The sequence below is a fragment of the Vombatus ursinus genome, unplaced genomic scaffold, assembly GCF_900497805.2.
Source record: "Vombatus ursinus unplaced genomic scaffold, bare-nosed wombat genome assembly UNPS02014812.1, whole genome shotgun sequence".
Classification (NCBI taxonomy): Eukaryota; Metazoa; Chordata; class Mammalia; order Diprotodontia; family Vombatidae; genus Vombatus; species Vombatus ursinus.
In genome coordinates this window covers 48,598,453-48,607,170 of record NW_020954590.1, presented here as the reverse complement: position 1 = coordinate 48,607,170, position 8,718 = coordinate 48,598,453, and positions in this window count along the sequence as shown.

The following is an 8,718-nucleotide window of genomic DNA, read 5'->3' as shown; positions in this document are numbered from 1 at the left end:
AGAGAGAGAGAGAGAGAGAGCACTGTGCCAGGTTTCAATTCCATGGAGTAAGATGCCCCTTCCTGGTTAAGCTCATCACTTCTAATCTCATCGCCATGCTGCTAACTCAAGCCTTGACTGACACTTCTCTTTCACTTTCCTCTCCCCTCTTATCGAAGAGCTGGAGGGTGGAATACAGAGCTCCTCCCAATGCCTTCCTTTTTAGAAGCCAGAAACTGGGCTCACTCCATTCTGCATCTCTTGCCCTGTCTGATTTCAACTCCATGGAACAAGACTCCCCATGCCAGGTGCCCATTTTGTTCCCCACCTAGCTTTCCTGTCTCCTTTTGTGTGTTGTTTGTCCCCATTAGCTGTAAGCTTCTTCAAGTCAGGGACTCGATTAATTTTTATTAATTGAATTCCCAGCACTTAGCATAGTGCCTGGCACATAGTAGGTGCTTAATAAATGATTATTGGATTGGATTAGATGAGGGTGATTGAGGCCTTGAGGAGAGTGAAAGAGGTTTGCAGCAGTGGCTCTGAAAAAATACAATACACAGTATATGGGTCTCAAAGGAAAATAGCCAGAGTACTTTGGTATCTCTCAAGAAAAGCCCAGTTAAGTGAGTTTGTATGAGTATTTTGTGGTTCATTCAGCAAGACCCAAAAGCTTGCTAATGAGCTGTCAGCCCCTAGAAGTCTAGCAGGCTTTCTCCATAATTGATGGGGTCCCATCAGAAAAAAAATTGCTTTATGAAATTGAATCTTGATAGGGGTTTTCATCTGAAATGCAAAATTTATGCAATTTAATTGGAGTGAGATATTCATCCTAACATCAAAGTCATCTTCCTTGGGGTGTGGAAGCACATTTCATAGGCTCTTAAAAATAAGGAGGTTTCTGATATGACTATGTATGTACAGTGTTAGAAAATCTACAGGAAACGTTCCTGGAAAATTCTGTACTAGGCCATCCATCAGGCAGAGTTGTAGACTTAACAGGCCATCTAAGAGCTTCCTTCTCATGGTGATTGCACTACATAGGGGAAGTGTCTAAGCAAGAACCTAATTGGCCTCTGAGAGTCATCTGAATCTGGCTGCATGGGCTGTATTAACTTCAATGAGCGTGCATGAGTAATTCCTGTGTGCATGCCTGCAAAGAATGTTTATAGAATGCCTACTGCATGCTCAGTACCATTGTCTCTTGATTGGAGGTCTGTTGGGTGGGTGTACTGCTGAGAGTGAAATGGCTATTAGCTGCCCAGTTAATGAACCTTGGATGGAAAAATGGACAGAACATGTTTACGTTGCTTGCCCTCCCTCTGTTAATGTGCATTTAAGTGCTTTCAGTCATGAGGGCAGTATTGACCAGTTGAATGTGGAAGAAAACAAACGCTCTTCTGTGATCCTTTCTGTAGCTAAGCCACACAAAGGCATCAGGGCACAAGTCACAGACAATGAACACAAAGGCGGCCTCTGTTTTTTGGCCTTGTGTCTGTTGTTCTGGGCAGGAATCAGCAGCCCTGCTCCCTCCTCAAATGGGGTTGATGAGTAGACTTGACAACCATGCTGCCATTTATTGACTTCTATTTTCTGGAATGAGTGAGAATACAGGATTTGTATTGTTTTATTCATTCTAAAGGTCTTCCCAAGAGAATATATTGATAAAATAATAGCTAACTTGATACCTTTCACCATGCCAATACATTTCAGAAGGCTAATTACCCTCACTCACCCTGGAAAACCACATAATAGTCTGTTTTTTTTTTTACTCCAATTCCAAGAATCTGGCCTGTACCACTGCTTCTCCATTTTACAAATTAGAAAACTGAGGCCCAGACGAAGAGAGAGGCATCTGAAATCACAAAGATAATAAGTAATAGTGTCAAGATTTGAAGCTAGATCGTCTGATTCCAAATTTAGCAATATTTCCATTTTTTACTTTTCCCCAAAGAATGTAAGCTTCTTGAAGGTAGAAGGACTATTTTATTTTTGTTGTTATATCCTCAGGCTTTTCGCTTAGTTCGCGTTTAACGAAAGTTTGCTGATTAATTGATTTGAGCATCATGTTACCTCCTTTTGTGCCAAACATTTATTTAACAAACATTTAAAAACTATTTGTATGGGCAGAATTTTGTGCTCAGTGCTAGGGGAATGTAAGGCACCCAGTGGTTGGGGATGGGGACTAGGCAAGGCATCCTGAAGAAAGTGAGATTTTAAGTTAGTCTTAAATGAAATCCCTGCCTTCATGAAGTTTTTAGTCTAGTAAGGGAGAAATGAGCTGTATACAATTGGCCAGCCTGTCCATTTGTGCAGTTGTATGGCTGAGGTTCTTCTGACTTTAGAAGTTTCTGAGCTGTTGGGAGAAGTATTAGGACAGAATAGTTTGAGTAAATTGTTGGTGGAGATTTCTTCAATTTAAATAATCAAAACATTACTATACTTACCTCATAGGAGAGTCTGGACAATTTATTAGTGACTGGCTTGAAGGCAAGTGATTCTTCACTGCTTATAAAGTGTTGTTATCCTGGACTGCCATCTTTGTGATGTGCTCATCTTAATCTCTTAATAGGATGAAGAGGACAATCACCGAGAACAAAATTGAATGTGCAATCCTATCTGGCCCAAAACAACTTCGTCTCAGCTGCCCCCTCATCCTCAAATCAAAGCAGTCTCTGAGACATATCCTAATCACCAGCAGAGAGAGTCCATCCTTCTAAATGAAATCTTTTTTGCTGCTTCCCAGTTAACATTCTCTTTCTCAATATTACTTTCTATAATTTTGTCTATACTTTCTTTTTACAAATCTGTATGCATGTTTTGTTACCTTTGGCTCCCCCCCTCCTCACCTAATGTAACTTCCTTGAAGGTGGGGAGAGTTTCTTCCTTCCTTCCTTCCTTCCTTTCTTTCTTTTTGACTCCTCAGAACTTAGCACAGTGTATTACACATAACAATCAATCAGTCAACAAGCATTTTAAAAATTTATTTTTATTTTCATTTGTTTATTTTTAGTTTTCAACATTCATTTTTATAAGATTTTTAGTTCTAAATCCCCCCCACATCCTCTGATATAGGCTATACATGTACAATCATATTAAACATATGTCCACATTAGTCATGTTGTAAAGAATTATAACCATGAGAAAGAAAAAAAAAAGAGAGAAAATAGTACGGCTTGATCTGCATTCAGACTCCATAGTTCTTTCTCTGGATGTGGATAACATTATCCATCACTAGCCTTTTGGAATTTTCTTAGATCCTAGTCAACAAGCATTTTATTAAGCCCCTGCTACGAGCTAGGCACTTCGTTCAAATACAAAAAAAGTCCTGCTCTCAAGGAGCTTACAATCTAATGGGGGAAACAATACACAAAAGGAAGCTGAAAATGGGAGGGTGGAAGGAAGGTACCTCATCCCAAGGAACAGAATGGAAAAGTCCATGGGACATGAAGAGATGCTTGGCCAAGGTGCTCTTCTTAAATTGAGGTGCTGGGAAGACCTCTCCACTCTCCAAAAGCTTTCCAATCAGAGGGAACCCAGGGTCAGAGGATATGTAGAGGTCTTTGGAACCAGGGCTGATGTGATCTTACAAAACAAAAAGGATACTGGGGGGAATGATGGAGAAGGCTGAAACAGTACAGCCAGGTGGGAAATGAAGAACAGTTATTTTGTAAATGTTTGTTGAATTGAATTGAACCCATATTAGATTTCAGGGAGAATATATTTCTTTGAAGAATACACTTGCCTAACCTTGGCCTTGATTTTGGCTTTCCCTTAAAAAGCTCTATTTTCTTTCATTATATTTTAGGACCATCTATGGAAAAAAAGGCTTTCTAAATTTCTGAATTTTTAGAGGAACTGTTGGGATTTCCTGAGAAGCTTTCAACTTTTAGGCATAAGGAGAATGCAGGAAAATTAAGTAGATTCTTCTGGGTGTCAGGGTGTGTAGGGGCAAGGAGAGAGTGGGAGAATTATCAATTTCCCCACTGTCTACTCCTTTATTCCACATCTCCACCTTCATTGACAAACCACAGGACTACTCCTGGTCTCTTCCTACCTTTGCAATTTTCTTTCACTTTATTCATTTCAATGTATTTTACAATCTAGCTTGCAATGACCTGAGTGCTGTTCCTTCCACACAATATTCCATCTTCTGTCTGTGCCTTTGCACTGGCTGTCCTCCACTCCCTTTCCCTCCCATTGTATTTGGGATACTCTACCTTGTCAACTCCACCTTTTCATTTCCTTGGATTCCTTCAAGACTAGCCTTAAATCTCAAATCTCAGCTAGGTGACACAGTGGATAGATCTTTAGCCTTGGAGTCCAGAGGATCTGAGTTCAAATCCAACCTCAGATACTTGACACTTTTGCTAGCTGTGTGACCCTGGGCAAGTCACTTAACCCCTATTGCCTCACCAAAAAAAGAAAAAACAAGACTAGCCTCAAATCTCATTTTCTACAGGAGGCCTTTCCTAGTACTGCTGGCTGGGCTCAGGACCTTTTCATTTTGTTGGAAACCTTTTGGGAGAGAATGAATCTGAAAGCCACAATTAACTTCACCAGCAGCTTGAAAGAGAAACCAACCATTATCTTAAGCTCTTTATCACTTGGACCAGTCAGAAGATCTGGAAAACATCCTTGCAGGGAAATATATTTGAGTTCAAATACATCAAAGCCATTGACTGAGATTTTACAGATAATCCTGGACCAATTTTTTTTCCCCCACTCATGGTATGTTGCATTCAGGGTAGTTCCTCCAAATCTATAGGAAATAGGCTAGGAACGAGGAGAACATGGTCATCATGATAGATTACAATTTGCAGGGAACCAAGGGCTATGAGATCTTAAGAGTGCAGAGGAATTGGGATAGAAGGGAGGCAGAGTCTGGGGGTAAAGATATAGGGTAAGTACATGTCAATTAATGTCCAGCTGTTGCCAAAGACATCATGCAACTGGTCTACCAGGCAGGGCCAGATAACTTACTGCTTGTCCCTGTGGAAGCCTAGAAAATGGAGTTCCTGGAGCAGAAGAGTGAACAGGAATTCCATGTGCACTATTACATGTGAGCCAAAGGAGAAACACACTGCTCGCCCATCTGAACTTTCCCATGGGCATCTCAGTGGGCCTGTTGAGGAGAGAGATGATTCTGGGCCTGCTCTCTTTCTCTAAGAAGCTCAAGCTGATGCATGCTACCCTAATCATGAAGAACAATTTCTGATTGGGATTTCTCCCATCAGAATGGGAGCCCTTTAAGAGCAGTCACTATTTTTTTGTCTTTCTTTGTGCCCCCAGTGCTTAGCATAGTGTCTGACACATAAAAAAATGCTTTCTTATTGATTGATTGATTGATTTGGTTTATGTACAGAAGAAGGCTCTTGGGAGTCTTCATTAATTTGCTCAGGAAGAACACACCTAGGAAATGACAAGAAGGGTTTCTTGTACACATTCTAGTTAAGAATGTGCCATGACATGTTTCGAGAAATTGTTCTTCCATCAATCGCATCCTCTCCCCACTCCAGTGCCTAATCAAACTATTGTCATCTCTATTGAACTTAGCATGAACCTAGGCCTATGTTGCTTCCAAGCACTTCACAATCATTAACTAATTCATCACATAAAAAGAAATTCTTAGCTCACTGTTGGCAGCCCAGTTTTTCCATCTCAACAACAGTCAAGTGCAGAGTAGTGCACAAAGCCAAAAGACAGACTTTATTAGTTGGAAGAATGTATTTACCTCAATGTTTCCAAGAGGAAGTCTCCTGGTGATTGGCAACCGATAGTTTTGCCAAATCTGACCCACTTCAACTGCTTGCCAATTTTGAGTTCGTGTCTTTACCCTGGGGATCCTCCTACTATACCTTTTCCTTTATGATCCTGCTCTGAAGGAAGAAAAGGTTTTGCTTAGTGGAAAGAGGACAGGACTGGCAGTCAGGGGTCTTGGGTCTTCTCCTAACAAACAGGGTGAACTGGGAAGCAAGTTGCAATCTCTCTCTCTTTCTCTCTCTCTCTACCTGTTTTATTATGTGAGACTCAGTGATTTCTAAGGTTCTGTTCAATTTAGAAATTCTATGATTGGAGAAGGAAAAGAAAATATTTCCATGTCCCTAGTTTGATACTGCTTTTTAGGCTATGAATACTTTCTCAGCGACCTGTTCTGTTTACTCACAAAGAAAGGTACACATATGTCCCCAGCAGCCTCTGCATTTTGGAGGGACTTTTTGCTGACTAAGCACTGTTTATTTCATTGAAATATTTATGTGGGTCCCCCACATGTAAAGTTTTATTTCTTAGATATTTATATTTTTTTGCAGACCCCCTAACCTTAATTCATTCAATGAATCTTTATTAAGCTTTAATAATGAGCTTTTCCATTTGATGACACATTTGGGTCACTAATAGACTTTTTATTTTTGTTGTTAGTTTTAAACTTCCCATGGTTATTATGTGTAATTAGGTTTAAAGCCCCAATGAATCTTTGATGAATAATACAACAGTCAGCCTCCTTTATACATATTTCAATGCCAGTTATATCCCAGGAGCTGGTGGCAGGCAGGGGTTTGAATATACATTATCTGTCTCCTTCTGCATTCCTACTCAACCCAGTTTCTTTAGGTAAAATCTTCCTTTTGTCATGATCAGCCAGAGGTGAGGGATGAGGGAGAGCTGGGTTTCCATTAAGAATGGATGCTTTGTATGAAAAGCATTTCATCTGCCTGAACATCTGATAGGACCTGGGCCCTGAAAATGATCTCAAATTGGATTGTGTCTGCATTCTGATTATGAATGATGCTGAGTTATGCTACCATTTCTCCCAGTTCCTGCAATGTTGGACTGAAAAAAAAAAGGATTTTTAAGACAATGTATTAATATTAATTGTCTGTTTCCTAAAGCAATAACCATGGTCTGCTTCCTGTGTAGCTCTTTAGGAGTATGCAGCATTCATTTTTCAATTAGGAAATTTCATGCGAATTAAAGTATTTTTTTCATTAAAACTTTAATGGATTTTTTCATTAAAATTTCATTGCATTGTTCCTAGCACAAATGTTCATGGGACATAATGATACCATTACTTGGTGCTAGTAAAGTTAAGAAGATAGGCTATTGCCTTTTTGTTCCGAGTGGAAGTGTGGATTAAATGGGCTCTGATCAGGTTGGGATGCTGACGGTAAATTTTATAGATACTCTACAATACCAGGATTCTTCTAGTCTCATCTACTTCTTTTAGAATTGAGGAAGTGATTTGTTCAAGGTCACACAGCTAGTTTGTAGCAGAGCCAGGAGTAAAACTTCCCACCACACTGTTTCCCCATGGTCTGTACTGTTTGAATAGAATAAGGCATTCATTTGAGGACCAGACTACCAAGACATAGCTCACTTCATCTTTCCATTTCTCACTCACCAATGGAGTACATTATAGTGGAAAGAGCAGTGGCCTAAAAGTTGGAAACTGGTATTTGAATCCCACCTCTGGCACTTTCTACCTATGTGACTTTGAGGAAGTCATTTAACCTCTCTGAACCTCAGCTTCTCTTCTGTAAAATTGAGAAGAATCTAGTAGTAAAATTGAGAAGAATCTAGTAGATGGCCGTTGAGGTCCTTTCTGTCTCCAGGTCAGTGATACTTTGATTTAGTACTCAGCTATTTCAACCCTGTTGTATCTTTCACGAGAAGGGGAAGGAAAGGGAATAAGCATTTATATAATACCTATCATGTGCTAGTCATTCTGCTGCATGAGTTTTACAAATTTTGTCTCATTTGATTCTCACAACAAACCTGGGAGGTAAGTGCCATTATTATCCCCATTTTACAGTTGAGGAAACTGAGACAAACAGAAGTTAAGTGACTTGGCCAGGGTCACACAGCTAGTAAATGTCTGAAGCTGGATTTGAACTCAGATTTTCCTGACTTCAGGTCCAGAATTCTATCCACTGTGCCACCAGCTGCACCTAGAAGCAAGCAGAATGAAGATTTTCATAATGCAGCTACCACCAGGAACATTGGCCTGTATATGAGAAAGAGGAGAAGAAAGACACAGGGAGAAAAGGCAGAGTAAATAATTGCAATTTTCATAAGTTTTTCTGTTTTTTTTCCCTCTCCAATAACTTCTCACCTCCACATCCCTCAGTTGGATGGGCTTCTGCTATTGCTAAATGACTGTAGAGGTGATGTTGAAGAGAGACAAGTGTTGGTGGTGGTCATCAGAGAGTGATTGTCTGATAGAGAGCAGTACTTCAGTGTTTCTTAAGGTTATCCTTACAGAGTTTTGAAAGTTTGTTTATTTCTCTAGTTTTTCTGTCCAAATGATAAACCAGAATGTTTCCTGCTCTATGGAAAAACTTTCCCTCAACTTCTTTTTCTCTGCCTGTTGAAATTCTTTTTATTCCTTCAAGGTCTAGCCAAAATACCACTTCTTCCATGAAGCCCTCCCTGTTCTCCTCAGGTAAAAGTGATATCTTTCCTCACATTATCCTAGAGTATAGAGGTGGTGTGTCAGCTCCAGAGACCAGAAGACTCATCTTTCTAAGTTCAAATCTGGCCTCAGACACTGACTAGATGTGTGACCCTGAACAAGTCATTTTCCTCAGTTTCCTCATCTGTCAAATGAATTGGAGAAGGAAATGGCAAACCACTCCAGTATTTTTGCCAAGAAAACCCCAAAGAATTGGACACTACTGAAAAATGACTGAACATTGAATAACAACTGAACATTGTCTGGATCTTTCCTTTCCCTCCATCACCTTT